Source organism: Anticarsia gemmatalis, chromosome 2 (assembly GCF_050436995.1).
Source record: "Anticarsia gemmatalis isolate Benzon Research Colony breed Stoneville strain chromosome 2, ilAntGemm2 primary, whole genome shotgun sequence".
Classification (NCBI taxonomy): Eukaryota; Metazoa; Arthropoda; class Insecta; order Lepidoptera; family Erebidae; genus Anticarsia; species Anticarsia gemmatalis.
Window position 1 is genome coordinate 9,381,326 of NC_134746.1, and position 8,107 is coordinate 9,389,432.

The 8,107-nt window shown below is 36.4% G+C and overlaps 1 protein-coding gene across 1 annotated transcript in view; it reads right to left on the minus strand.

The window, feature by feature from the left end:
* LOC142983782 (beta-1,4-glucuronyltransferase 1) overlaps positions 1–5,429 on the minus strand; it is a 62,666-nt gene extending 57,237 nt beyond the window's left edge. The window contains exon 1 of the mRNA XM_076130821.1: positions 5,189–5,429. The gene's annotated coding sequence lies outside the window, so the exon portion shown is untranslated. The remainder of the gene's footprint in view (positions 1–5,188) is intronic.
* Between the last annotated feature and the right edge of the window lie 2,678 nt (positions 5,430–8,107).

Sequence of the window (8,107 nt, forward strand, 5' to 3'; positions counted from 1 at the left end):
GGCATACTTCCAACATTTGTAGAGCTTACGTTGTTGCAATGTGCTTTGCATTTTTCATTCACATCGCGAATACCTGCCGTCGTTCATGTCAACGTCGGAGACAAGCGCTCAAAAAAAAGGTTCTTTTTCAAAAAATTGGCACGTGGATGTGAAAAGGCTCGCCATCCCTGTTCCGTGCAGTATGCAGACCTAGCATTGTGTGCACTTATCTAAACACTGGCTGGGCAGCCGACACTGAATGCTATTGACTGGCTGACTGGCTCACACATGTGCCCACTCCGGCCCATTCTTTATCGCTAATGTTTTTTATGTGCGTATTTATAGTATTTAAATGTTATCGCGCGTTCGTATCGTTATTCTCGGTTTGTGGGGGTTTTCGGCTCATTATTTATGTAATATTTATCGGTTTCAAAGGTGATACAGATTTGATGTTTGATTGAATGCCTATATTTATCATTATTATGAGGTAGAAAATCATTCATATCTATCGACTATCAAAATTCCCGGATTTGCCACGTACGTTATATGTAAAAAAATCCGATAACCGTTGCAAATATCCTTCTTTAAATATTGACACTGTCTGGTGTGTACCTACGTAGTAATTTTGGTTGTTTGGTAATCTCTGGTAAAGACTTAACAGTTTTAAAAATACTTATAGTATTTTTTGTCAATAATCTAGTTAAGTGCAGTGGTAATTTTGTAATAATTTTTAATGTAAAGATACGAATCTTTGTACGTCATAATTGAACACTTCAAATGTCACTCCATACAAGAAGCAGTAATTACTGGCACCGGAAATTTCATAGACGACTTTAAAAGGAAAAAAGTGTTAGTCAAGGCAAACTGAGTATGTTTTTATTAGATCGACCTCATTCTAAATACTTAGTTGGAAGTTCGAATGACGTTTAATACTTCGATAGTATAAGTTATTTAATATAATAGAATTATATGATTACGATCGCGATAAAATCTGGAAACTATATATAATTATAGTAACAAGAAATATATTTGTTTATCATCTGATATGTAGATTAATACTTAGGTACAGAATAATATATTTATTTAGTATTATCTTATGTTATTATGGTATTTTTAGCAGCTGAAAATAAAACGGATTTACCGACTGTCATTTTAATCATTTTTATTTGGACGTGACATATTGGCACGTGTGGGAGCTTATTATTTTATCTGTAGTACAATTGCCCACACTCGGTACTATCGCGAATTTGACATTTAAAATCGACAAAACACACGTTCCTACATACGTCACATTAGTTACAACGTAAGTAATGAGCATCGTTGATTAATTTTTTAATTAAATATTATATATTTTGATCTTATTTATTATTTCTAATATATGTTAGACTACTATTTTTCTTAATAACTTTTTTTAAACCATATTAAAACAACTATTATTTCGTCGCCAGTCAAATACTTAACCAGAACAAGATACAAGATACATTGGTATATTAGTATACCTAGATAAAGAGTAGGTAAAAAATGCATTTCTCATATACCTGGTCTCATTGAAGGTTTACGTTATCGCCAATTTTTTATACATTTTCCTCATACAACACAGTGATAATAGCCTTTGAGGAAAAAGGTTCAGTGTACAGGAAACCGTGATAAGCGTGGTTTCATGAAACTGAAAAGCTACGAATAATATAGAATCCTCTTTGTAGGTAAAATTAACGATGTTGATTAAACATAAATAAAAACCGTGAACCGCCTAATCTTCTTAGAATAAGATTTTACACAACTCGGAAAGAAACTTTGATTATTATGACGTCACCATCACAGAGCGCCCTTGCATCATCCCTTTTGCACAAGTCGGTGCATTATTAATAATTGTTCAAGTCACTAAAGTCCCCTTAGTTTAAAGGAATAGACTTTACCTCTGTGTGAGTCATTCTAATGCAAAATATTCTTGGTAACATTTTTGTAAGTACACAAATTATTACTAAATCTTATTTGTAGCTTTTAATCAAAAGAAGTTTTATAAATAAGAATTGTTTGTAACTAGATTTATTACATTTTAATAGCTTCAGGAGGAATATTACTATTTAGTTGTATTTTGGTCCAGTATGAGAAAGTGCATGATACATTTTTTATAGTCGTTTAGCTCTCTAATACATGAATCTGCAATAAAATGTCTCGAGACCGATCGATTTATTTCATTTCATCGTATGTAACTACAAAAATTATATATTCCGACATGTAATAAAATCACTTTCCATTTGTACCGGTCATAAATTCATCAAGCCGATGGTTCGTTTAAAGTACTTTCCAACTTGAAAGCAAAGGGTGTATCGTACCGGCCAGAGTAACAAGACCTTCTAAACCAATTACAATTTCATTGAACCAAAAGCGCTTGTTCCGTTTTAAGGGGTCACGTTTCCCTGGTCGTATCACTTGGATGGGCTTATGAATAGACCCAGTTCTTTGTCCAGGCCAGACTAATAAGAATACTGCCTACAGACAATTGTGCGAATTGTTACGCTTGGATGAACGCTCATATAAATGACATGGTGTAAAAAATGTGTTTCCTTTTGAATAAATTCAAGCTTAATGTCATTTTGTTACATTTTGCGGATTCAATTTGTTGTTATTCAAATATCTCAGCAGGTATGTAAAGCAGTTTTCATCGTTGCACTCTTGGTGAGCTTCAATATGAATTTTTCATGCTCGACTACTTTGAGTTTAATACAGCTATCTGATCAGTATCATTAGGATTCAATTATAAATCTTAATCATATATTCTTTTATCTCGAGATAAGCATACTTAATTACATTTAAACGAATATCATCACAAAAACGGGTCTTAGTTCCTTCTTTGATATTCGTTGATTAACCGTATTATCTCGGTCTTAACTCCTCCACTCCGTTGAATGGACTGACACTTCCTTGATCACCCATATTGTTCTACTCCTCAGACATGACATACAATACCAAACTTTCTCGGCCACGTCCAATCAGAGTGCAGTCTGTATGCATTTCTGATTCACCTTTCATTTAGTTTGGCCATTGTACGTGCTTTATATAGAGTCTATTGATTTAGTCCAGCGACAGAGGGGCGTGATTCAACCGTGACGTTGCCTATTCATTAGGGAATACTGCAACATTCAAGGGCATAATTACCCCCCTTCGACTAACCTACATGTAACCCTACTATGAGGGTTAGTCATGCTTACTAAATGTAATGTTTCCAATAAGCTCCAACAACGCCCTCGTAATCTGTCTGCGTTTTGTAAAGGGGCGTGTTTTTATTTCTCTTGTTTGACCTTTTGCTGGTGTATGACCAGCTTTAATAGCTTTTGATCTTACGTTACGTAATTATTACCATTTTAATACTCTTGCATCCGTAAACCGACATGTCGTATAGTATGTATATGTAAATATAGAAAAAAACTGATTGCTATATTTTTATTTGAGTAAAGCTATCTGTACCTGGATTCTCTACCACTATCGACTACCGACAACCGGCTAGCTATCGAAATTTTGACATTTAGAATGTACTGCCAAAATGTTTCCTACGACACCCGACAGAGGCGATGATCAGATTTTCATACAAAATTTCTCGATGACAGTTCGGTTGTCGGTAGTCGATAGTAGTAAAGAATCGAGGCACTGTTTATGACGCATAGTTATGTAAAGGAATTAAGTATACTACTGAATGATAAGATATTATTATATACCTACTACTTGAATGATTAGCGTTTCTGCAAAAATGAATTGCGTTTATAAAATGTACTTTTCAGTCCGATAACCTAAATGATTGGTATCCTATTTTATCATCAGTTTATAATTACTATAATTATACGAGCACGCGTTACGTCCGCATTACGATGATAAAGAGAATTATTTTTAAGTGTTACTGGAGTATAATTCAGAATTGTCATTCAAATTCTAAAATAATCAACCAATCATACATCGCGCACCCTTTCCTACTGCACACTGTGGTTCTGTTTATAGCACACAAGTGCATTTTTTATAGAGACCGGGGGCGACGCGTGTGAGCGGGAGATGTGGCGTGATGACTGACCCATGTGCTTCAACCATACGACCTTCTTCATACTTAAAATTCGTTCAAAATATTTAAAGTGTACCCAATAAACTTTCAAAATAATTTACTGCTTAAGATATTGCTATAAAGAATCCCAGTGTATTAGTAACTTTCACCATATGACATGATTTATTTCTAACTAATTATAATGCAGTGCTTTTAAAATGCCTTGAAATTCTAGCCGGGCTTTTGTGCTATTAAACCGATGTAGATTCTTAGAATACCTGTTTGTAATTAAAATGTTTTATTACTTACATATTATATTATAGTGATTGACAGACATAGGCATTATAAAGTTGAGTTCTTGTATTTAATGTTTATTAAAACTAATTGGTCTGTAATGAGTTTGAAGACGGTTTCCACTTCAAATATTGCAATCACGATATCATATTATACTGAATGTTAAGCACCTAATTATCTATCTTGACATCACAAGGTCTCAACGTGCAACTTTTCCAACGAATAAAATTTTGTGTAAGTATCAACAAAATACATTTTATTAACTCTTAAGTTTCGCAAGATTTGTGTAGCAACTTGGAGAGCATCCATTATGGATGTTTCAGATGCATCCGAGATAACGTTGTGTAATCAAACTAGATCGTCCTCTTCATCTGAATTAATGGCACGTTTCACATTTTAACAGCATGTTACTTCTTTGCATCTTGTAATTTCAAAGTGAAATACTGCAGCAAGCGAGCAACCCGTCTGCCTCTCCGACCAAACTCGTAATGTCAAAGGTCTATGTCAACTTGTCGCGTCTAAACAAAGTTACCTCAACTTTTGTCGTAAGGTGTCAGTAATTCTCACACAGATATTGAACAATGTCGAAGATACAATGAATGATATTATGACTACAAGTTATGGTTCACTCGCACGGAATCTCATCATTATCAACAAGAATCTTTATAGAAGAGTGTGTGATTGATAAAAAATCAGTTTCACTTTCACTGTCATCTTAATTAAGTATTCGCTGAGATTAAACGAATGTCACGAACGCCTTCACACCACCTACTTACGATCAAATCTGCCACAGCTGTTCAAACTGAGGACCTCAGCATCCCGAGGGAGATCCACCACAGATAAAGAGGAGTAAAGATAAGAGCATTTAAACGTTATTAAACTTACCGGAGTGTTATGTTTATTTTTCCACACACAAATGTTCAAAACCCGCATTTGCGTGACCGAGATGCACGCAATCGTTCCGTTACACGGCTTATATAGGCACTCTCCGAAAATACACGGGATATCAGCCGGCGTTATGCACTTATATCTGTAAACTTGCGAGGAAGCAAGTTTTTGTAATGCACATACAGAACGGCGACACAAGCGCCTCGGGTGAAGGCGCGCGGCGGACTGGTGCAGCCATAGTCTGCCGTACTACCGGTGCCGCGCGGCGTGGCTCGCAGGCGACGCGACTCGGCTTGACGCGCCGCCCGCTCGAGGGACCGTGAAAGAAGGGCCACAACCCGGCTCCGTTTTTTGTCCCGTCTAAGATTAGCGACAAACAACGTCTGGCTGGGACCATTCAAAGGGGTTCGAATTGGGCACTACGACACAATCGACTGTTGACATGCAGTACTTTGTTGCAACGCACGGTTAAAATTAGATGTAAGCTGAGCTTTGAAAATAAAAGTATGTCTGAACTAATATTGCATAATCTGAGGATGATCTAATTCGAAGACACTATCCAGAGTCCGTAGTACAGTATTGTGTAAGCAAACAGGCGTCTGGTATAGTCTGGGATGGTACAAATTGCTACTTTAATGTAAACATTTTTTTGTGCAAATTCTCGGTATAGGAGGGTCAGCCGGGATATAATATTGGAATACAAATGTGGCATTCAAGTCGAGAGGCCGACTGTGTCAGACTTCCGGGATTGCTCGGCTTGGAAGCCACGACGTAATGTAATAGAAAACCTATTGCACAATTTCCTGATCTGCTAGCTGGAAATCTACCGGACCAAATGGCATTCTGGCCAATCTAGCGATGAACTTTGATAGGATGATGGTTTGCCAAATTAAATAAATCTACTTCGGAAGGAAATGAACAGACAAAAATAATAACTTGTTATTTGCGCTAGATAGATTTATTATATCTGCATTCTGCAGCACTCTAGTGAAGTCCTAAAATAACAAAACCGAAGACAAGGACGCCGAAGGTCGTGGCATGCGAACAATTAAAAACCGTAGTGTTTATTTAAAGATCATTGAAACTCCAACCAAATTATAAAACAAACTACATAGTGGGTTTAATATAAAAGTTTCCAACTGTTGTTAATAAGTATAGGGGCCAGCGTCACCACTTTTGGATAAGTCACAAATTTCCACCTAATAAGCTGGCCAATACTTATTCAGGTTTGATCGAAGATCCTTTTTTTTGGTTGCGATTGCGATATTGCTCGAACAGCGTGCTTGACTCAAAGCCTGGCCACTCTCTCACTCCGGGAAGAGAGGCTTGCCCAGCAGTGGGACAGTTTGGCTGCCTTCGTGGCGAATTGGTTAAGGTCACCACGCCACTGCCATTGCGTTGGGAGATCGTGGGCTCATTTCCCACACATTATTTGTGCAATTCTCAAATAGTTGTTTTGGGTATAGTTGTACTTTGTGTTTGTTGCTTATGTGTTTGTAAAAGTACCGGCGACACAAGAGCAATTCACAGTGCGGGAGTTGTCTTTAAAAAAAGGAAAGGGAAGTAATGGGTTAAATATAATAATAATGTGTAATACTCTGTGACCTTTAAACTACGTAGTAAATAGTTCCATTGTGGTCCACGGCGATATTTCACGATATCACCGCGACATGTTAGATATGTATTCGGTGTCAGATACGCGGTGACCACAAGCGGCTTCCTGCTGCGAAACATATACTATCTATCACTATGACGTCCGGTACTTCTTCACGCTTGTTGATGGATATTGGTCATCATAAGTCTCTTATTTCCTTTAGGAGTTTGCAAAGACATAGTAACATAGTTATGGCCAATTTATTGACAGACACTACCGTTACCAATCCGTAGCTCGATTCTTTACCACTGTCCACTATCGACTACCCACTAGCTAATGAGAAATTTTGTACGAAAATCTGATCAGCGCCTCTAACTCTCTCTATTTTGGCAGTACATTTTAAATGACAAACTTTCCGTACTCGACGCTGCCGTTATCAAAATCTTATCATATGAAAACTATGTAACGCAATATAACTATATTTATATTATAGAACAGTATGAAGTGTTTGATAATATTTATTGTAATGGGAATATACAATTACTTTATATCCCATAGTTAAAAGTCGACTATAAGCAACAAAGGGTCTTCCAAAAAATTTGTTTTCGACATTCGTCAGGATAGTAAGTAGGTATTAATAATTATGTTAAGAATTTTAATTTTTAGTCTGCCCCTTATCCACTACCAAGATAGTATTAGATAATGTGCATCAAGGCTTTAGATTAGGTATCTTTCACAGTTCTTCACTAATTCAGTTTGTGTCGATTGGCGAAAAGAGTGCAATAAAAAATCTAACATTTTGGGTTCGCCTCGCGGCTATTTCGTCTATGCTGGATTCGTTTCCCTGGACAAAAAAACACTCTATATGCTAATTCAGCCTGACTTCTGCCCCTAGGACCGGACTAGTATACAGGGTGTGGCGTAAATAATGGATAATCCTTTACCAGCGGATGGGCGACCACCCAACTGATTTAAATATCAAAATTTACCTCTGGCACAAGTATCATAGTTTTTGAGATTTTGGCCATTTTGTGTGTTTTTTAAAAAAGCGATTTAAGCTCGTTCTTTTTAATGCTGTGATCACCATTTAAGGCTTTTTTTAAATCCGTTTTTTGCAAATAAATCCTGAATAGATGTGCTATTGAATCTACAATCTTGTTTTGTTATTACTACTTATTTTTTATTTAAATTATGCATTCAAAGTTGACTTTTATAATCTTTCATAAAATTTGTGCAACTTTGAGCACTTGTGGTGAAAAAAAAATGTATGGTGGCTTTACTGCCCACGCCATAAATAATTTCTAAATTTTATTAGAATTCTA